The sequence below is a fragment of the Leptopilina boulardi genome, unplaced genomic scaffold (genome assembly GCF_019393585.1).
Source record: "Leptopilina boulardi isolate dan_hultmark-lab unplaced genomic scaffold, ZJU_Lbou_2.1 LbouV2_332, whole genome shotgun sequence".
NCBI lineage: Eukaryota > Metazoa > Arthropoda > Insecta > Hymenoptera > Figitidae > Leptopilina > Leptopilina boulardi.
Genome location: NW_026137899.1, coordinates 1,725,104 through 1,750,063, shown reverse-complemented (window position 1 = coordinate 1,750,063; position 24,960 = coordinate 1,725,104). Strand labels below are relative to the sequence as shown.

At 29.4% G+C, this 24,960-nt stretch overlaps 1 pseudogene; it reads right to left on the bottom strand.

The window, feature by feature from the left end:
* Positions 1-8,464: 8,464 nt before the first annotated feature.
* On the bottom strand, positions 8,465-9,564 carry LOC127285378 (putative nuclease HARBI1; annotated as a pseudogene).
* Positions 9,565-24,960: the final 15,396 nt, after the last annotated feature.

Genomic DNA, 24,960 nt, shown 5'->3' with positions numbered 1-24,960 from the left:
GACAAGAATTATAAAATGATAGGGTGCTATTAAAACTACACTTCAAGTAATAGCCAATATCAAACACTTGATGCTCTTGAATAACTTCAGTGTTGGACTGATTTGAATTCTGATCTTGTGTGACAGGCTTCAGAAGAGATTCACAATCCGCGTAAACTGTAAAGGGCACTTTTTCACAATTTTTAAAGTTGGTAAATTCAACAAAGTTTTTTCCAGGTTAAGGAAGAACAATTTTACATTTGTTTATTTTTACACAATCTTCCATGTGAGTTGATAACTTTTCCTCTTGTGAAAAATAATGTAGACACCGATCACAAATATATTCCCTACTTTTTTTCTTAGACAATTGACTACTTACTAAGCGTGACAGATCCTTAATCCGCATATAATGAAAGTTTTGGTTTGCAAAAGATTGATTTTGATCATCTTCTTCAACTTCTTCATCACTACTGTCATCGTTCCAGTAGCATTCTTCCACTCGCAGCAAATTGACATGCTGATTCTTTTTATTAGATGTTAAATGCAACGGGATAATAGAGAACATTCCTTTCTTTAAAATAACACGGTATACATTTATTGAGACGTCATTTTGATTTTCAAATTTCTTAATTTGGTGTATTTCAACTGGAAATGTGATATCATTAAAATTAAGTGTATCTTGAAATGGTCTATAGTTGGAAACACGATATGTATGTCTGTGATGAGTAACATGATGTAGTGCTGATAAAATGGCCCACTTGAAGCATTGATTGTCCTGGTTCTTTACATTGATGCATGCTTTCTACTCTCAATATACTTGGGTAACTTGATATAAGAACTACCCCTCATTGGATTCAGTTTGTTAATATTAACATCTAATTTAACAATTGAGCTGCCGGATCAAAGAAGGGCACATAACTAATGTAACTCAAATGGGTTATGTGCCCTTCTTTGATCCGGCAGCTCAATTGAGTGCAGCGTCCATCCTGAGTCTTTCTCTTCAAATTCCTCTGTTTCTTTAACAATGGGGTTCTTAACATGTGTATCAAATATTGTTTTTAGGTTAGATGATGCATAAATCTCTTGATTTTTATATTTAAAGGTAAACTCTTCAACCCGATCTTCTTGATTATTATCAACAGGCTCACGAAATTTTGCCGTGAGTACGGTATTGACTTTGAGTGTTTTATGTTCAAGCAATAGCCTTCCAATGTAGTCTGTAAAGAGTACATCGACATCTACGAAAAAAGCCCTGACATCCTTGTGTTTAAGCTTGATGATGGTGGATGTTCTCACTCGGTTTCCAAACGCATTATCTAGATCAACCCACTGTACACGTTGGATTATGTCTTCTTCTGGGTTTGCAATCTTTCTCTGTTTTGATGTAATTCCATTTCCTTGTTTCAAGAGTTGCTCAAATTGCAGTTTAAAATAAGTTAAATTACCAATAATATTAAGACATTGACGTCTCTGACCATTACTCAGTGGAGGTTGTCGGTAAAGCTCCTTCCGCACCGTCCTCAGACACATCGAGCACACATTCATCCATTTATTGATCTGATTTAAGGGTGTATAACCCAATGACAGCATCAACTTAAAGGCAATCTCAATGTTAGAAAGGAGATTCTTACATTCTTTAAGTATCATTTTGCAGTAGTTCCTTAGGGTTCACTGGGACATAAGAGTTCACTAGATCTTGAGAAAGGGCACTTGGACTTTACAGTTCACTAGGTTATTCGGGGTACACTAGGACTTTACAGTTCACTAGATTAGTACACTAGGACTTTATAGTTCACTAGGTTTTTAGGTACACTTGGACTTTACAGTTCACTAGATTTTTCCGGTACACTAACACTTCAGGAATTCACTAAATATATATACACATATATATTTTTATACTTTCACTTTTTCACTATACACAATGGCTCAGAAAACTACACTGATCATAGGCCGCTCGACACCTTCTTATATGCCCACTTTATGTACCTAACCTTACTTACCCATGCTTTTCTAGAATTCTCCATGACAACCGAAAACCATATTACTCCACAATTGTTGCTTCTAGAACTCTCCATGGCAACCGAGAACCTTCTAGAACTTTTTTTCCACGTCGGTAAAATAGGAATTTGACAATTTTTTTCATTTTTACAATATAGAGTACACTATATAGGGTATCAGGAATTCAAAAACGAGGAGTGGATTTTCAAATTTTTTTTTAATTTCAGTCGGTAAAACAGGTAGGGATGTATTTAAAACAACAAAAAAATAGTACTCAACAATTTTAGCTTCTAGAACTCGCCATGGCAACCGAGAACCTTTTAGAACTTTTTTTCCACGTCGGTAAAACAGGGACCACCCAAGTGATAGTAATTTAGCACGGACTCAAACCCGCGAAATCTACCTTACCGACTGCGGTCGGTAGGTGGCTCAGAACCCGCCTAGCTATACTACTAACGCATAAACCTCGTTAGGTCCCTTCCCTCGTGGAGCGTCACATATTAAGAACTTTATAAATCTATCTCACTGTTAAATTTAAGACCTTCAAATGTTGCCACGAGGCATTCTAACCCCCATTCTCTTAGCAAACGGTTTGTCACTTCGTCAGCCATTCTTTCGAAATAAAAGACAGACTTTCAGTACACTTTTAAAAAATAAATATTTATAAAACTTTAATGACACTGCTACGATAATAGACCAGCCGAACAATAAAAACACATGACATAAATGATCGGATAAGGATAACGTGGAAGAGGTCCACGACTGACTAGGCCCTACGACTGACGCCACATTTACGAGAACAGCGCGTGAGCAATTCTGCGTGCCAGCGATTTAGTACGGAGAACCAAACTGTTTAGTTCGTAGACATGAAACCTTCAAAAATATTTTTTGGTAGAGCAAACTAAATTTTTTAATTGATTGCCACTTTCTTTTCTGTCGTGCCAACCATACTTTAGTAAGGCCAACTAAAAATGCTTAACTAAATTATTTTCTTATTATTATGATATTATTTTTCTCAATGTGGTTTTGCTGATTTTGTTGTAAAAGTATATTCACAGTATGGTCGGCAGACGTCTCTGTCACTCCCATTGAAAATTAAAAATGTAAGAAATTTTCTTGTTTTTCTCGAAGTAACGATGAATTCAACTCACGTATGTAAAACACAAATATATATCTGTCTTTTTTTATCTCACAATTCGCGTTCGCGAAACTATTATGCGTTAGCCTTAATGCATATACTGGTTAGTGCTCTATCACATGGATCAAGGCCTAAGTAGAATAGATTATTAAACGAAAACGCAATCGTAAACGGAAACGTAAAAATGTGTAAGAGAAGGATAGCAAATATCTTTATTCTTCTCTCTCTCATTCTTACGTTAACGTTCACGATTGCGTTCCCGTTCAAGAATCTATTCTGCTTAGGCCTTCCGACTAGCAAAATTGAAAAATAGATTTCAGCCAATCAAATACTAGTCTTTTATAAAGGCCTATGCACAATAGAAACGTAACCGGAATCGTTATTGCAGAAGGAAGAATTAATTAGAGAAGAACAACAATATATGACTATCCTTCTCTAACTCATTCTTCCGGTTGCGTTTGCGATTACGTTTCTATTCTGCATAGGCCTTTATACAGTAATCGGTCGCTAGAGTCAGTTGTGTGATTGGTTGAAATTTATTCTACTAATCTACGCCATGAAATAGAGCCTTTAGGCCTTCAATACAAGGGATGATGTAAACGTACCTTAAACTTCTCAATCTAACCTTATTTTGGGAAACTACAGGTTTGTTCTCGTTGCTTACACTTTCTGCACTTTTTCAGTATTCCTGCACTATGCCGTTCTCTTTGCCGGAAGTGACGAAGTAGTGCAGCGCCGAAAATTTTCATGAACGCAACCTTTCAGTGCACCACAGTACACTTTTTACACCAACTCGTGAGGTAGTGTAAATAGTGCAGTGCATTAAAAGCGCGGAAAGTGATACTTGTAATTTAAATTTCCACATCAGAAAGGTAAGATAAAATTGCTAAAAGCAGATTTTAAATAGAAGATAAACTAAATATAATTGAAATTTGTAAAAATATTAATTAAGTTCTGAGGTTAAAGGTATGTTCTTGATCAAAACAGCAAACATTTTTGTATCTGTTATAATAACTGCCATTGTTATAAACAATAATTAAAAAGCAATCTTTAGGAATCAAAAAAAATTAATAGAATTGCAATTGGTATACAAAAAATTATTTAATTTTATAGACTTTGTATATATTATTAAGTTTTGAGGTTAAGTTTTATAATAGATTTTATTATTTTTTTAAGAACAAGCAATCGGTTTGTAGATATAGCAGTTTGTAAGATAGTAAATAATGTATTGTGTAAAAAGAAGTAGAATAACAATTATATTATATATTTGTTGGAAAATATTACAAAAATTTAAAACTTGTAATTTTTATGTACACAAAAGTAAGGTTCCCTGGCACTTGATATGTGCACAAAAACCACTTGCACACATCAAGTAATAATTTATTATTTATCACTTTAATAATTGAAATTCTTACATGAATTAATTGTATAAAGGTTCATTTACCCTCCCAATACCTATTTTTATTAATTTTCATCAATTAAAAGCTGTTTTTTGAAAATTACTCAAAATCGACCCAGCTGGGTCGATTTTAGGTAAATCAAATCCGCCAGGGTTGCCCCACTTGATTTACACCTACATTTAAAAAGAAAGAAACCATTTAACAATTACATGGGAATATATAATTAAATACATTAATTTCTACAGATATTGATAATGTTTGCCACATTGCAAAGAAATCCTGACGGAACAATTTTTATGTATGATAATAATAATGTTGTAGGTTGTTGACAACGTAAGTGTATATATCTATATATAAATTGTATATTAAAACATTAATAATCTTCAATAATCAAAATTTATTATTATTTTACAGCTGGAGATTTGAAATGTTTGCTGCCTGTTCAAAACATTATGCCAAACGTTGACACATTGGAGCTGATATTTGATGGACAAATGTACAAATTAAATCTCAAAGAGTACCTTAAGGATTTATTTCCTGGAGATAAGGAATTAGTACAAGGAGATAGTGCAGCTGTACTATTTGAAAATACAGCAGATAATAAGGCAGAAAAATTCATTTGGCCGCCTAAGGCCACCAAGATGCTGCATAGTTTATACGTAGAGATGAGGCCGACAGTTGGCACTGTAAAACTTAAAAGCATGGCAGCAATGTGGAAAAAAATTGCTGCTGAAATTTCTAAAGCAGGAGTTGAAATTACCGCGACTCAAGCGGATAATAAATTCAAAGCAATGACCCGAGCTTACAAAGTAGTTAAGTCCAACAATAAAAAATCTGGCAGGGGGCGTCAAACCTGCTCTTTTCAAGAGGAACTTGATGAACTAATGGGCCATAAGCACAATATTAGACCTCTTACCATTTTTGATCAAAACTTAAAAACACCGGCATCTTCAGAAGCGGTAGAGAATCCAGAGATAAAGGAAATGTCAAACGAAACCACCAATTCAAATGTTAAGGAAACTGTGATTCAAAACTCCTTTGCTGATAAAAAAAGACGAGTGTCAGCAAGTGAATCCTTAAACGGATGCCAAAATATTTTAAAAGAAATAATGGTAAATATGGAGCATAGGAAAGCAGAACGAATGTCCACGCAAACGGAGTTGTTACAAACTCAAAAAGCTTTACTTGAGGGAAAAAGAACATCAAACGAGTTAAAGAGAGAGAAAAACAATCTGTTGCTTGAAATGATAAATTTATTAAAAGGTACCCACATAGCACCATATTTTGCAGGAAGCTAACAGATAACTAACAGTGTTAAGTTCGGAAATTAAGACGGTTAGTTTCCCGTTAGCTTCCCTGTTGCTCTATATGTCCCCCGCTATTAACTTATCCGTGATAGCTTCCAAAAAGTTATCGTAGTAATTTTTCTAAAAGAGTGCAAAGAAAAGTTTGTGAAATATTGAATTGTTATTTAACAAGAAGTTTGCTTATTAAGTTTCTTTAAAACTATTTCCGGTAAGTATTCTAAAGATTTTAATGCAAATTTCCATGTAATTAAAAAAAAAAGTTTCTATTGAATTTCATTCAGTACAATTAAAGAAAAAATTTATTTCTACACCTGTGCTTCTGTCACCCTACTTTTATTAAATCTCTAATAATAACGGAGAAATTTTTGGAAATAAATTTGGAGGGACTGGGGATTGAACCCGGGTTCGCCGCGCAGAAACTCAGACCCTAACCACTAACCTAATCGACCAACTGAGGGGAAATAAGTTTTGTGTCCTCTTCAGGTGCAAGTGATCTCATTGGTTGACACATGGTTGCCAACCTAAATGGCGGGTGAATTTAAATTTAAAAAAAAAATGAAAAAACAACTCAATTTATTAAAAAAATATTAATTATTGAAATTTTATTTCTATTTATTAAATTACCAATTTGATAAAATTTAATAATATTTTTCGACAAAAATTTACAATTTCTATTTTTAAAAAATTATAAAAAATTATAATTATAAATATTCGTTTAAAAATTTTTTAAATAAATTTCTTTTCTACCAAAAATTGTTTGTTCACCTTGAAACTGTTGAAGAATTTTTGTTAATTTTTATTTTAAACGTGCGAGAAAATTTTAAAAAAATAATCTCGAAAATAATTTTTTCAATTTCTATGTCTATATGACGAAATATGTATAAATTAAACATGATTGTTGAAATTAAACAAATCACGGAAGTCATCGAAAATAATATAAGAACAATTAATTTTTTCGAGTTTTATTATAAAATACAAATTAAAATTGTTAATTAAGTAATTAATTCTATTATTCGGCTTCAAAAATTACTTATTTTTTTCGCTTTAAATATATAATAATATATAGTTTTTACTGTATTTTTGTTATTAATATTAATTTTATTATTTATTTTAAATAATAATTATAATAATAATAAAATTAATTTATTATTATTAATAATATTGATATTAACAATAAACAATAATATTATTATTATAAACTAAATTTATTATTAATATTTTTTTAATAATGAAAAGTTTTAAAATTAATTTTTTTTAATCATCAATTTTTAAATAATAAACCATGATTAAGAAATTAAATAATTTTTTAAAAATAGAAATTGTAAATTTTTGTCGAAAAATATTATTAAATTTTATCAAATTGGTAATTTAATAAATAGAAATAAAATTTCAATACTTAATATTTTTTTAATAAATTGAGTTGTTTTTTCATTTTTTTAAAAAATTTAAATTCACCCGCCATTTAAGTTGGCAACCATGTGTCAACCAATGAGATTACTTGCAGCTCAAGAGGACACAAAACTTATTTCTCCTCAGTTGGTCGATTAGGTTAGTGGTTAGGGTCTGAGTTTCTGCGCGGCGAACCCGGGTTCAATCCCCAGTCCCTCCAAATGTATTTCCAAAAATTTCTCCGTTATTATTAGAGATTTAATAAAAGCAGGGTGACAGAAGCACAGGTGTAGAAATAATTTTTTTTTTTAATTTTACTGAATGAAATTCAATAGAAACTTTCTTTTTTAATTAGATGGAAATTTGCATTAAAATCTTTAGAATACTTACCGGAAATAGTTTTAAAGAAACTTAATAAGCAAACTTCTTGTTAAATAACAATTCAATATTTTTTACAAACTTTTCTTTGCACTCTTTTAGAAAACTTACTACGATAACTTTTTGGAAGCTATCACGGATAAGTTAATAGCGGGGGACATATAGAGCAACAGGGAAGCTAACGGGAAACTAACCGTCTTAATTTCCGAACTTAACACTGTTAGTTATCTGTTAGCTTCCTGCAAAATATGGTGCTATGTGGGTAATAAGTAATTAGAAAGTATTAGCAAATTGTCATAGATATATATTTTTATTATATTTCATTGAGTTAAAGACTGTAAAAAGCGACGAAGTTTACATATTAGTTATATTTTTGATATGTAATATTAGACAAATGTTTAAAGAAAGTTAAAGGTCATTTTTACATTATATTTTAAGACATTAATATTAGCACATTATCATATATTTTTGTATTATATTTCATTGAGTTAAAGACTGTAAAAAGCGACAAAGTTTACGTATTAGTTATATTTTTGATATGTTATATTAGAGAAATGTTTAATGAAAGTTAAAAGTAATTATCACATTATATTTTAAGACATTGTTAACTTTGATAAAATTTTTAAAATATTGTAGGTTTATCTCTCGCAAAATCAAATTTTTATAGATGTTCTTAAATCTTTCAAGATCATAGGAAATTATATTTGTTTCTCATTATTTAAAAGCAATAAACTCGATTTGCATATTAAAAATTATGATTGTTTAGCGACAGTTTCAAAATATGAAAATTTGAAAAATGGCGTTGCACTGTTCAGTGCGAGAATGAAAATACATAAAACTTAAAATGGTTTATTCAAGAGAAATATCTTAATGTATCAAAAGTGCCAAAGTGTATTCCAAAAAAACAACAGACGAAATCTTTGTTTTAAACAACCAAATGCATTTTCGACCACGACACGACATTGGCTTAATTTCTGATTAAATTTTATTTGAGCTCTTGTCATATTTCCTCGATCTTTGTATGGAACAATGAGATAATTCAAGCAAGGATACGCAGTATCACCCAGCAAGTAACCATTATCTAAAAATTTTAATTATATTATTTTTATATTGATATTCCTAATGTTCATTAGGATTCATTAGGTTCATTAGGAATCATAATTCCTAATATGTTCATACCACCGCAAGTGTCACGAAGTTTAGTACTTATTGTCAACTCTCTAAACACTCTAGCATCATGAACCGATCCAGGATATCCAACACAAATGTCAATATTTTTCTTGTTTTCATCTACAACCCCTTGCATTTGAATCGAAAAATATTGTTTTCGATTAATATACGAGTCTTTATCTTCAGCGGGTTTGTCAATTCTAATGTGACTTCCGTCAATGGCACCTGAACGTAGTTTGGCATATTTCTAACTATTATTTACATAAGTAAATGGTAAATACCTAAGTCCTTAAATTAAATACTAACCTACAACACCGGGAAAACCATATTTTGTAAAATAATATTCTTTCGTCCTTTGTTTTTCTTGTGCTGTTGGCAATCTAATAATTGTTGAAGATAGTGACACTACAAAAGAAGTCACTCTCGTTATCAATTTATGCAGAGCACTTATTGAAATTCCGGATCTGTCAGCTACATCACGATAACTAGGAGTTTGATGTCCAACAAACCAGAGGAAACCTATTATGTTTTTCGGCTGTCATGGGTTCATATCCTGCGGAGACTAATTAAAATTAATTGTAATGAGAAAAGTTGAATAAAATCTATTTTTCCACCTCCACCGTAATCGTAATAGAGATTATTACCTTGTAAATCTTCATAAATCGGCGATGCTTCAAAAAGGGCAATTAAGTTGTAAGTTACTTCCCTCGATAATCGAAAATGCATTATGAAATCCTGGGCAATATTATTTCTTACTATTACCTCGATATAGTTGACAACTTTAATATGCCTTATTCGTTGAACTCCAATAATATTTACACCTATTACATCCATGATATTGTAGTCTGAGAAAAATAAATTGTAAATTTTTATTTTTTTTACAGAAGTATATCACAAGAATAAAAAATGAATAAAACCAAATCTTGTCATTAAAAACAATATTTTCTTTCAAACTTTAAATTGTTTGATTTTATTATTAATTTATCTTTCTTGTCCTCTCAATGTCAAACATATTATTTTGATTGTGTTTCAAATGTACATTTTTAATATATATCTTTGTTGTTAACATTAACATCATTTAAACTGCAGGAGTGGGATTACAAATAGCAACATTGCTACGAAGATTTCGCTTCGTAGCGATTTGAAGCTACATTCACTTAACAAAAATTTTTAGTTACTGAGTGACTCAAAAAAATTGTAACAGTTTCACAGATTTAGGTTAGCAAAATTTTTTTGCTGGTAAAATTCAAAGATAGAAATTATATTATAAGTACTTTTTAAAGCGGCAAGTATGAAGTTAAAAATTATGAATTCAGGTTAAATTTATTGGAATAATCATAATGTTTAATCAAATAATTTTTTTGTAAAATAACAGCTGGCAAACATGAAGTTAGAGAATTGTTTCCACCTTCGTGTCGTATTGGTTTGCTACGTAGATAAACTCTTTTAGGAAATTGACATGAACTCTGTCAAAGGTCTTATCTACTGGGGTTATGTTTATATTCTCTTTGGAATTACGATCTTGCAGTTTAAGATTTTAAAAAACTGTCAACGCTATTTTATTTTGGACATCATTTAGAACAAATTTCACTAAAAATATGTGAGTTTTCAACCCTAAATAGCGAAAAACGCTACATAGCGACTAGCGCTATTCGTAATCCCACTACAGACTTTTCGAAAAACAAAATATTAACGACAAGAACTTAATATTCCATAATATTCCATAAAATTTAAAATGATCAAAAAAATTGTCATTTTTGCTCTTTTTAAATCTATTGTTGAAATATAATAAAATATTATACTTACCATCATCATCATCATCACTTTCGTTATAAAAATTTTCCATTAATATTGGAAAATTATCAATTTCATCGTCAGATGAATCGTCACTATTAGTTATTTCAATTATTCTTTCTATATTGTTCATTATTTCAAATGATTTGCTGTTAAAAGTACAAAATTAAACTTAATTCATTTAAGGAAGTAGGTTATGTTTGTCTATCGTAACACTGTCCTAGCAGAAAACTTTATATATTTTATCCCCTCCCAAATATTTCTTACACTTTCCTGTTCTCGTTGGCATCATGCACTTTCTGTGTTTTTGGACAAATTGCTTCTGGACATGTTACACTCACTGCACTATTTAGTGTAGCGGTGTAGGCAACAAGAACAAACCTTATATAAACTGTATGCCATGCTCTTATTGTTGTGATAACTGAATGTACGCAATATACAGATAATAGGAATGCTATTAATTTATCAAAAATTAAAGTTGGACTGATTTTTTCAATAAAATGCCTCCTGCTGCAAAAGTCGAAGTTAATGTTGCAATTGAAGCTGTTTGTGCCTTATTTCCGACGTCTTTACGTAATGGCACAATACCAGTGTATTCGGACCCATTTTACGCTGAAGTGAGTAAACAATTAGATGAAAAATGGTCAGGACATAATGTGTACACTAATTTGAAAAAGACAATTAAAAATTAAAGTTTTCGAAAGACTTGGTATTAAAGCTGATTGTGTGGGAGTCGAAAAATAAACAAGTGATTCTGTAAACATTGTTTCCCAGGAGGTGAATTTTACTGACACCGATCTGGCTAACACATCAGACGATGAGCTTTCGGATGAAATGTCAAGCGATGATACGCATATGTATAATAAATTATAAAATCTTCAAGTTCCTTTTGATCTTTGTATACCAAAAGAAATGTGGGAAAAAATGAAGCCGGCATCTCGTTCATATAAAAATAGAGATTATTTGGTCTTACCGCCCGGTATTTGGTCTCATATAGTAGCAGAAAATTTTTGGAGGCAGTTTAAAAAGCCCTGTGCGTTTAGTTTTAAAAAAGCTTCTGTTTCTTTACATCCCGACAAACCTTTTATACGTATTATAGGCAGGTGTAAAAGTGAACACTGTAAAAATATATTTGAGGGCACAGCGAAAAGAGAACCTGTTGCAAATGAAGACCTGTGGTTATCTGTAATTTTATCACAAGATACAAGAGATGTTGCTGATTACAAAATCATTTAGAGACAATTACGCAATGAAAAAAGAAAAAAAATTGGAGCAGAATTGTTACAGCATGCAGCTGCTAATTGTAGGCGCAATATTGCCAAACGCGAAATCAAATTAGGGGATGTAAAACCTCCTATTTTGTACAGCAGCGATGTTTTGCGTAAGTTATTACAAGAGAGAGATTCTTTTTCAATCGCCCCAGCCCAAAAATTCAATGTTCTGGGATTGGCTTCATACTTTGGTAAATTGTTGTCCTATATGATAGTAATAAATCCCTAAAATATAAACTCATTAAAAAAATATTTGTAGAAAGTAGAGGGGGTTGAAGTTTTGACGTTAAGGGTAACATTGTCATATTCAAATCCGTATAACTATAACAAAAGTTAATGGATTTTAATTTATCTATAATGAATTTTAATGCCTTTTTTACGTACTTTTCAAAAATGTATACAAAATTGAAAAAAAAAATTTTAACCCCTTTTTTCAAAATCAACCCTTATTTTTCGATTTTCACCCCTTCGGGTATTTCTTTTTTTATTTTATTTTCATTGGAAAGCTGAGGTTTTTTCCCATGAGCTATGTAAATATGAAAATGGGACAACAATAATTTTGTGAGAAACAGAATATTAATGTAGGCGGTGCCGATAACGGGTATACCTAAAGATCATCTTCAAGGATTTAGGTAGGCACCGGCTGCTTTCATATTCTGTTTCTCACAAAATTATTGTTGTCCCATTTTCATATTTACATAGCTCATGGGAAAAAACCTCAGCTTTCCAATGAAAATAAAAAAAATAAAAAAAAAAATCCCGAAGGGGTGAAAATCGAAAAATAAGGGTTGATTTTGAAAAAAAGGGGTCAAAAATTTTTTTTTTAAATTTTGTAAACATTTTTGAAAAGTACGTGAAAAATGCATTAAAATTCATTCTAGATAAATTAAAATCCATTAACTTTTGTCATAGTTATACGGATTTGAAAATGACAATGTTACCCTTAACTGCACCCTTATCGGCACCGCCTACATTAATATTCTGTTTCTCACAAAATTATTGTTGTCCCATTTTCATATTTACATAGCTCATAGGAAAAAACCTTAGCTTTTTAATGAAAATAAAATTAAAAAAAAAATACCCGAAGGGGTGAAAATCGAAAAATAAGGGTTGATTTTGAAAAAAAGGGGTTAAAATTTTTTTTTTAAATTTTGTATACATTTTTGAAAAGTACGTGAAAAATGCATTAAAATTCATTATAGATAAATTAAAATCCATTAACTTTTGTTATAGTTATACGGATTTGAAAATGACAATGTTACCCTTAACGTCAAAACTTCAACCCCCTCTACTTTCTACAAATATTTTTTTAATGAGTTTATATTTTAGGGATTTATTACTATCATATAGGACAACAATTTACCAAAGTATGAAGCCAATCCCAGAACATTGAATTTTTGGGCTGGGGCGATTGAAAAAGAATCTTCAAGAGCAAAGAGACCAAGATTTAGGAGTTAATCCTAATATTGATCCATTGCTTATTGTGCGCAAATTAATGTACACGCCTCCATACATAGGCTCTATTGTTTTTATTGGATTATGTGAACCTCAATTACAATATCTTTTAGCCGAACAGGTTGTTCTTTATAAAGAATATTGCAATCTCTTTAAGGCCAGGTCCAAGTCGAGTCAGCTGTTCCTTTAAAGTTTCAATGGAACAGCTGACACGACTTGGACCTGGCCTTAAAGGACAATCAAAAATATGCATAGATAGTACGGGAAGTATAGTTTCCCCAATAAAGGGTGTGGACAATATTCCTTCTCCAGTAACATTTCTTTATGAATTAGTTTTTATAAATTTTGATGGAATCAATGTATCTGTTGGTCAAATGTTTAGTTGCTCTCATGATGCAAATAATATTTTGTATTGGTTAAATAAATGGTTGGCCAGAGTTAAAGTTAAACCTAAGGAAATTGCCTCCGATTATTCTAGAGCTCTACTAGCAGCTATTTTCTTAGCATTAAACGAAATGAATATCAAAGCTTACATGGAGAAGTGTTATTTATTTCTGACAGGAAATGAGCAAGGTCGTCCTGCTGCGACATATATTAGAATTGATGTAGCTCACTTTATACATATTTTTTGTCGCCTTAAGTGTTTTACGAAACATAATCAAATTATAAAAGACTTCCTCATAAGATGTATTGCATTAATGATTTCTTCTGACAATTTTCGTCGTTTCGAAGAAATCTTATTACTAATCATGATTGTCTCGATCCACAAGTATGATGGACAAATGTTTAATAAAAATAGTTTGCCATCTCCTGCAATCCGTCAAAAAGCTCCTACTACCCTTCGAGGCATACAAAAAACTAAACTGCTGCTGCGAAATGGAAATTATTTTAAGGCACCTATTGAAGTGAATTGTCTGAAATATATTGTTCATAATACATGTCCATTCGAATCTCTAGCTGAAATTTTAGCACAAGGTGCTATCGAAAATGAAGCTTACTTAAAACATTTAGAAGATTCTTCAAATGCTATTTGCAATTTTATTGTTGTTTATACCGATTCTGGAGCAGAAGATCGTGTATGTGGTCATCTCCGCGACTCGTTCATTCTTTTTGTGTTTATTCCTTCGTCTTCAACATGTGGACATTTTTAATGAAAAATGAACCTAGTAAGTATTTGACTAAAGAATGCGATTGTGGCTTCGTGGAAATTATAGAAATTTCTGTTTTAAATATTGATCATAAAATAATTGCAAAGGAAGGATTTAAAGCTACATAGAAAGCAATTTTAAATCAAGAAACAAGTTATCAAAAACCATGTCCACAAGCAAAGTGTAAATTGAATGTTAATGTGAGAGCGAATTTAAATTCTCATATTTTTGTCGAAGCTGATGTCCGATTGAGTACTTCACTTGCAACTTCTTTATCATGCAAAATTAACGATTTCCCGGTTCACCTAAATCTTCATGGTGAAACATTTAGGTAAGATATAACAATTAAATATTTTTACAAAAGCTGTAAGTGCCAGTTTCAATAAATAAAACTTGTAGTTTTACTTTTTTATATTTACTGCACTATTTTAAAAAATTGTGATTTGCGATTAAAATGATTCTTTTTAATAAAAAAATTTCCAGTCTTTTGTCTTGACATTAAGAAATAATGCAACTTTTTTTTAAATTCTAAATTTTTACAAAAGCAATTACAAAATTACTGTTACTCCATTTATTATAGTCGAAATAAAAAAAATGGCTTCAATTTTACACTTACAAATCAATAAAGAAAAGAGAGTATCAATTCCTCTTTAAATTTCTTCTATATTTTATTAATTTTAAAAATATTTTCTGTAAAAACATGTGTATACATATAATAACAAAATATTAAATACAGAACTTATTATTTATAGGTTGACAGGAATTATCACACATAATGGAGTAAACCATTACATAGCGCTATGTAGACAAATTGACGGTAATTGGGAGCAACACAATGTTTGTTATGAAAAAATAACAACTTTAAAAAAAAGGATTATAATTCCTCAATCATACCACAGGCTGCAATTTATATTAAGATTGAAAAATTAGGGTGCCTACATAGAGGAAAAATTATTTATTATATATTTTTATATGTTGATGAAAGATGCTCTCTCATTAGATAGATTTTTTTAAGATACAAGCTCTCGTTCCATAACTTAACTACAAATGCATGTTAAAAAGTTTATTAAAAAAAAGTTTATTATTTTTAAGTATTAAAGCGTGAAACGGTCATTTACTTATTTGTGAGATTTATCTGTAAACGTTCTTAATGAATAGATTTTACAATACAAAACTTCACGTTTCTTCTTAAAACTCTTCCAGTTACGCAATTGAGATAAAGGACGAGGCGATATAAATGATATTGCAATATAGTCTTTGAAGTCGCTGAATACGATTTAGATATCCTACTTTAAAAATTAAAAATTTCAAATCCAATATGGTGGAGTTTTTTTAAAAGTCATCGAATTCATTAAAACCTCGTTATTCTGAGGTTTTTGGGGTTGTTGAATACAAATTTAATGTCATATTCGTAATAAGCGATTTCAGAATCCTCTAAATAACGAGTTTCAACTTAATCCGATCAAATTTTCAAAATTCTTCTTTCATATTGAATCCATAATTTTAAAAATTTGTTATGTCAAGAATTTCGGTTTTTTAACTTTTGGTTTTTCGATTATTTCCATCTAGTAATAAAATGAATGGAAATATTTATGGATTTGAATTATTCTGAACAAAATAAATGTATTATAATTACTCATAATTTATTTATAAATTTATATTATAAATAAAAACATTAAAATTCTTAATAATTAAACAAAAAGTAGAATTTTCAAAACAGAAATAATTCTTTTTTGGAATTTTATATTCATTTTTTGCAGCAAATAATTTATTTTGACGAATGAGTAACACATTTTCCAAAAGATGTGAAGAAAGATTGCTACGTAGGTGAGATAATACAAAATTAAGACTTGAAAATAAGTGTTCTACGCTTACGTGGGTTGCTGGAACTGATAGTACTTGATCAGCTAGAGCTCGCAATTAAGGAAAATCATTTTCCATGAACTTCCAGAAATTTAATATTTCAATTTTTTAGAAATTTTTTTTTGTAAAGAATTGTAAGATATCAAAACATTTTTGATTAAATTTTCTACGGTTGCCATCTCTGCAAAGCACATTTACAGATACGAAAAGAAGTTCATGCTCATTAACGAAAAATCAGGTTTTCGACATAACGGAAACTTTTAAAGACTCTAAACACTATTATTTTTAAAATTGTTAACTATGTCAGGGATCACAGTGGTTTTTTTATTTAAAATTAGGCGAAAAAGGGGATTTGGAAAAAAGGAAATTTGTTAATCAAGAGAAAAAATATTTTAATTTTTATATAACGCAATTTAAAGCATTTTTCATGTGTTACTTACTGCAAAAAAATTTTTTAAAAATCATCTCATCCCTTATTTTAAAATTAAGTCTTATTTTTCATTTATGACCTATTTAGACATTTTTCTTTCTTTATTTTTAATCTTTTTTTTATTGGAAATCTGACATTTTTTCCAATAAATTATTGTAAAAATGAGAATGGAAAAACAATGTATTTTTGAGAAAATAAAAACAAGGTTAAGAAATTGTTCCTTTTTTACATTTTTTCAAAAAACCCATTGCTTAGTCTTCCACTGGAAAAACCTAACCTTTTCGAAGAAAATGATGTAAAAGAAAAAAGTGTCTAATTAGATTAAAACTAGAAAATAAGATATCATTTTTCAAAAAAGGTTTCTACAAATGTCTATTGAAAATTTTCTTTTTATTGCAATGTATATAAAAAATCCTTAAAAAAAATTCAAACTTTAAATTCAAAATCCACAAAATAAGGTTAAAGATATACAGTTTGGAATATTAGTGAGGATCACTGCCTTAAATGTATTCTTGTTTTCAAGTTATAAAATTGTTTAAACTCTAATGACAAAGTCACAAAAACGTTTATTTAATTACGTTTTAATTTAACAACATTAAGTTCACAACAAATTATATAAGCATATCATTTCATGTTTAGTGCATAACAGCAGCTTGCAAAGTTTAGATTTCCCACTCTCTAAATTTGAATCAGCGGAAAATCACTGATTGGGCAGCTATAAGTGTGCAGCTGATTCAAGCAGCGTATATACATTGATAATTAGCGCATATAAACTATTTCATCAGTGTATATACGCTGTTTGAATCAGCTGCATACTTATAGCTGCAAATTAGCGACGTTTTGCTGATTCAAATTTAGAGAGCATCAACTATATTCTGAAGTTTCTTCTTTGATCTCTAATTTATTGAAAAAAAGAAAAAATATGCTTAGATAAAAAGAACACTAACAGTAATACCTGTTACATAAATGTAATGTTTAAATAAATTTGTCTGACTTTAAATCCTAATATCATTGTACCTATGTTTAAATTTACCGCTTTGTAGATACTCGGTGCATGCGCGTTCTGATGAAGACTTTAATATTTTCGTAATTTTTAACTATCAAACGTCGGGAATTGGCCATCAAACACTATTAAACGACCATCAAACGATTGCAAAAGAAATTTTAAAAAAATTCAAAAGTTTGCGGTGCTTACGTGAACTTGGCACCCCACTTAAAAAAATAGTCTAACTTTTCAGATTATTCCTATCAAACGTCGGGAATTGACTATCAAACACTATCAGACGACCATCAAACGATTCCATATGGAAAGATTTTAATTTTCTATAGTTGTTGTGCTAACTTCACGAAGCTCACCAAGTTCTATACACCAATAGTTAACCTCAAATTTCAATTAATTTATAATCTCGACAAATATTTCGCTCATCCTTCATTGACGGGAATCCTGCGACGATAATCAGGTGTTGTTTTCGATTGTTGTCATCATAGATTGTGATTTGTCAGCCACGAAATAATGGATTTTCTGAAATTTCTGTGATATCATCATCTTTAGTTGATCGGTAAATTACAACGTCACAGTGGATTTAAATGTCTTCTTTGGAATTGCTGCACCAAACAATTTTTCGAAAATAAGTATCTTCAGGAGAAATAGAAATTTGTTTATGCATTTGTTTTATATCAGCTGTAAATACAAATTGAAATGTTCGAAATCTAATAACGATCGAAAAGAGATCTTGCTGCCCCACAGCACCAAAACTTTCCTAAAGATTTATTTGAAATGTTCGGAAACTTTAATTGCAATGTTTATTAAAAAAAATGTTTTAATGTTCTTGAATAAATGATTAGTGCGAAACTTTTCTAAACATTTATTTTATTGGGACATTTAAATCTTTACACAATTTTCACTAAACATTGAAATTAAATATTCCGAACATTTCAAATAAATCTTTAGGAAAGTTTCGGTGCTGTGAGGATGAATGGTTGGACCTACCATTAGCGCATCATTTAATCAAATTCCCGAATTAGTTTTTGCAGAACCATCAAAAACGACTCTTGTTTTTGTGTTAATATCCTTTTTAGGTGATGTCTTGTCTTTGTTGAGCACAGATTGAAAAAACAGTTAACTGTTCAAATAAAATGTACAAATGCAAGGTGTACATATTTTTACTAAAAACACTGCTTTAAATGAGTGAGTTGAAAGTTACCGCACTGGATTGTTTGAAATTGTTGAAAGAATGGTGTTTTTAGTGAATGTTGAATGCGGAATTTGAAATCTACTTTTCATATTCCGAATTTCACTTTTCACAAATTTCAGATTTCGAAGAACCAAAAAATGTTCAAACAAGTTGTTACGTCGTAACAATTGGTGTAACATTTTAAACAATAATTGATAAAAATTTAATTTAACAAGAGTTTCAATAAATTCAAGTATTATTTTTATATTCAGCATATTATATTTATTATACTATAGAAAATGTGTTTTAAGATATGGTCAAATTCATATCTTTGTTAGAAAGTTTAGGTAATAAAAGCAAAATCTTGGGAAAAAAATAATATTTCACAAAGTAACAAAATATCTATAGATAAAAATTTATTACTAAAAGAACTAAATAAGGCTATAAAACTTGGTACGGTATGTACGCCTTACAGAGGATTAGGACTCAATTTTTATTGCTCGGACCCAACCTTGGGTCTTGTCGGATTAACTAAGCAATTAAGGCAAAATGTGTCAATGAGTTTTTTCATGTCATTTTAGCCTTTTCCAAACTTTTCCCAACGTTGCCAAATTTTAAATTTTTTAACAGCGTTGCCATAATTTGTAAAACTTCGTTTTTAAAAGAAAAACTTGTAGCAGAATCAAGCTAGCGCTCGTACAGGCTAGACGTGCCGCTACCCATAATTTTGTACTCCTCCTAAGCTAATATTGTGTAAATAAATATATACGTATTGATTGTTCTCCTTATATTAACAATAATGTGTTTTATTTCAATGTACCCAATAACATTCTAAGCGAAATTGGCCTTGATAATTTAAAAATACATTTAAAGGATATTAAAAAACTTTTATAGAATAACATTTTAAGTGTTGGTTTTTATAACGAACACAAGTATACGGTTGCATTAAACGATTTAATTTGTAAAAAGTTATTTAAAGTTGAACCCGATTTTAAAATTACAGGTTGAAACTGCTCAACCGTTGTTGGGTTTCATATTAATTTTAAAATCATAAATGTTTGTAAATTTTAATGAAAATATTCATTTTGATTTACAAAAACAATAGCTTACAAGTGGAATTGTTTTTAGAAAGTTTTTAAATAAAACTGAAATTTTATTTTAATTTGTAAATAATATGTAAATAAAGGTTATTTATTTTACTAATACTGAATACAAATTTTTAAACTTGGAGAAAAGATTGCCGTAGTATATTTGTATATACGATTAGCTCGGCGACGTGAGCTCAACCTCGAGAGAGTATTTTAAGAAGATAATGATTCCCTTTTTGAAAAGTGCAGGAAGAAAATACCAAATACCGTAATGCAAATTGCGAAGTTTTCTGAAATCTCACGAAAATACAATTTCTTAAAGTGAGGGAAATTACCTCCACATCGATGTTTACATGAAATGAGTCACAGGAAGGGTCTCGATGAGCGCGGCTAATCTGGTCCTAACCAATTTACCCCTAATAAAATTAATGAGTTTTTATAACTATTGATAAGAGCTTATAGTTATAAACGGAAGTTTTAGAATTTTTTCGAATAAGAGCGTAACAAAATACCCAAATTTTCAAAGGACTTGAAAATAAAAATTATCTTATTTTAGCGAACATCTGCCTTACACATGGTTTTAAAGGTTATAAAATAGGAAGTGCAAAATAGTAAAAATATTCGATAAACAATATAATCTTTACTTTAACATTTTACGTACTTTATTTTAAACCTGTTTCGAATGATATATTTGTCAGTAAATATATTATTAATAAATAATATAAAAATTATATTCAAAAAAATATAAATGTTGTAACTAATTGTTATATACGCAGTCAAGACTCAACATTCTGTTGGGTGTCACAAATTGACTGACCCCTTCTTAAAGTGTGACGTAATTCATGGACGACACTTAGTGTGTTATAAAATGAAAATTCTGTAAAACATAAATTTGGTACCGAAAGTTTCTGTTAGGTGAAATTTTATTAAAATAAGAAATTCAATGATAATTTTAAAAATGAAAATTCGTAAAGTAAAATAATTATGTCTAATAAAATAATTCTTTAAAATGAAAATTCTAACTAATAACATTTATGAGATAATTATCCGCCCCATTTAATCTTGTACTAAATTAAAGTAAGCTTTCATTTTATGAACACTTTTCTTTCTCATAGACATCTTTATTTTTTTATTTTTTAATGTTATAAAATTTTTTAATATTCTAAAATACAATGTCAAAGAAATATTTATCTAGTTATTTTTATAGTATATGAGTGCATTTTTTCAGTATAATGTCTCATTAAGAAAATATTGATTTTAAGGGAAACCGATTAAAAGGGCGAAATTCCTGACACAGAAGAGTTTGAATGTAAAGATTCGATGAAGCATGTTAAAGTTAGAGTCTTAGGTGCTTTGAAGTGCATACATTTGTGCCATGTAAACATATGATTATGGGTTATTGGTTATTCCGGTCGAGTTGGTGCTGCAGCGTTTCACTATTTCATATCCGTGCACAGAGAGGAGAGGCGTTTGGGGGTACCAGTTTACTGGTCTGGAAAACTAATAAGAAATTTTATGCATTACCTCTCACCCCACTCTGGGAAAATTTGTTTACAATTTTTAATATATATCTTATGATTTCCGGAAGAGGAATCAGAAAACGAAATATCCCTTGGATAAGAAATTCTAGAAAATTATCTTCATAAATACTATATATATATATATATATATAAATATATATATATATATATATATATATATATATATTTCACTAAAACACAAAAGTTTTTGCTATTCTTGAGAAACGTATCGCTGTTCCAAATAAAAATTTTTTTCCGTTCAATAAGTAAAATTTACTAATATGTAGGAAGCAAAACTTTTAAAGTGATCCAATTCAGAAAAAAATGTCTTAGATCGAGTTTCAATTTGCATAACATTTAGTTAAAAAATACTCTTCTTTTTTTTCTCCTTAAAATAAAGCTTAAAATGTATACTTTTATTAAACAAATTAAACAAAATGCCGTATATTTTTTGGTTGTAGAGATATTAATTAATTAATTAAATATTTCAAAAACTAAATCAAAACAGGGGTAAATTGTGAATTTTTGAAAAAATCTTTGCACCATTCGAAAAAGCAGAAAAAAACCTTTCGAAAACTCTGATCTTTTTGAAACCTTAATTTTAATTACAATATGACGATTTTTTGAGTTTTGGATAGTTTTGGAAAATTCTTTTTATTATTATTTGAGAACACTAACTTAGCTGTTTAAATTCCTGCGGAAATGGTTTTCAAAAATACCTAATTTTATGGGGGTAATAGTACTTTTTTAATAACTAATTTTTTATTAACTTAGGTTGAATCGAGAAATAGATTAGTGAAGATAAGTTTTAAGAACATATATTTATTAAATTTAAAAATTATTTTAAAATTCAATGTTAAATAATTGTAATTTACGATTAATAATTCTTATTTCCAAAGCTTTTTTCAAAACAGAAAAAGTTATTGACTGTTACGTATGAATTTCGTAACGTTATATTAATAAATTATTAATATTACTAATAATTCCATAATACAATACTTAAAAAAGAGCACATATTAAATACAAACAAAGTGGAGGTTTATTCCAAAATGAAGAATAATTTTTAAAGACAGTAAAAGTAACTTTATTCAAATAATAAAAAATATTGCACACTACAGAACGTAGTGTTGCAATACGTTTTATTATTTGAATTGAATTTTATCGAGTGCCTTGAATATAGAATTCGAAGGAATTCCGGAGGTAAATATCATAAGAGTCAAGAGACTAATAAATTTCACATCACATACATCCTTACAGACACATCCCAGCAAACACGTTTTATAAATGTTATATCACAGTAAAGACACAGTTTTATAGAACATTTGTTACAAGCTGGATGTCGATTATGTAATTTGATTTGATTCTGACGTCAAAGTCAAATTCATTCTGATGTCAAAGTCAAATTTATTTTGACGTCAACGTCAAATTTAATTCGAGAAATTCATTTTTTGATTTGATTTTAACGTCAAAGTCAAATTTAATTTGAGAATTTCATTAGTTGATTTGAGTTTGAAGTAAAATTCAAATTTATTTTTTGATTTGCTTTTGACGTCCAAGTAAATTTGAATTTAAGGTCAAAATCAAATCAAAAAATGTATTTCTCGGATTATATTTAACTTTGACGTCAGAATCAAATCAAATTACATAATCGTCACCCTGGTTACGAATCTGTTATATAACCTCATTGTAACAGAAATCTAGAACATTGTTACAAAGGAGTTACCAAACCGTTCTATATTATGCGAACTTCACAGTTCTGTAACAATGTAATGTAACATTTCTGTAAGACAATTATCACAAATGATCTGTAACTGACGTTCCAACGAAGTTCTAGAACTGTGTCCGAAAAATGTTATGTCGGTGTTGTAAAATTTTATTGCAGATTAGTTCTGGATGACATTTGTATCTACAAATCAAAACAATTCTGCAACAGTGTTACATAACATTTCTATAACACTATAGCCACAAATTGTCAGTAACTAATGTTCTATCGCATATCTAGAACTATATCGGAACAATGATATGTAACTGTCCTAAAATTTTTATGAAGTTCAGTTCTGGAATATATTTGTACCTGAGATTAAAAATTTTGAAGTGTTTATAAGTACCTTAACTATTTTCTATGGAATTAATAAGTAAATAATGTAGTTAAATTTAAAAGACTCTAAAAATTTTATATTTCACATAGTCTTATAGATGTTTTTTTATATAAGCAATACAGTTTTTAAATCCTCCTCAGTCGCAAGTTATCAAATCAATTTTGTATTAATATTCCCATGTTAGGGTAGCATAATGGTTAGCATATTAGCCTGTGGAGCAATATTGCTATAGAACAGTTGAAATTTCACAATGTTCTAACTATGTTTATTTTAGAGTTTCCTTTTTCTATTACATTAAGTTTTAATATTTTTATTAAGAATAAAAATATTTTGCATGTATTTTTAGGTAATAATCTTGCGATAATGGTTATGTACCATTTTATAATTGTTACCAAACAGTTCTAGAACTGTTAAAAATACATTCGCAACCATATTCTAGATCTGTTACAGAATCTTACATATCCCCTGAGTACGACATTTTGCGTAACCAGTGACTCAGAGGCTCTTAACCAGTTACAGAGCATGTTCTCAAAAAATTTGTAACAGTTCTATAACTGACCTGTAACAGTGTTTGCTGGGATTACATTTTACACCTAAAATTGTATTTAAATCAAATTGAAGTTGTTTGAACACATATTAATTTTCTACTAGCGTCATATCCTCTCTCGCTAACGCTCGCTCGGTTGAAATTGTACTTATTATTGTTTACTTATTTCAGTTCATTTATATGTATTTACTCTATTTTTTAAATTAATATTATAATAAATTTATTATTATCTTCAAGTTTTATTTTTTCTCAAGCAGAAAAAGAAACTGTATTAGGACTTGGTCACTACAATGGTGAAAATAGTATGTTGACTGATACTCATATAACGGAATTTAATAGAATTTTACAATCTCAGAGTAATTTTTCTATGCAATCAACACTATTTCTTCAATTACCATTTCTTATAAATCCAGTACCACTTGATCAAGAGTATATACAAATATTATTCTCCGGAAATAACAACCATGGACACTGGATATGTATTTATTACAGTAATTACATTATTCATGTATATGATAGTTTGAATCAACATTCATTAAATGATGATCAGATAAAATATATACGTAAATTATTCTCTTATTTACAGAATATAGAGATTGTTTTTGAAAATGTACAATTTCAAATTAATTCTTACGATTGTGGAGTCTACGCAATTGCCTTTGTGATTTCAATAATTTTTAATTTATGTCCTTGCACTTTGAATTTCTCTAGAACAGAAATGAGGAAACATTTATTAAAAATGTTTAATGATTCATCATTAAGTATGTTTCCATTATTAAACAGTCCTAATACACAATATAGTAATTCTTCAA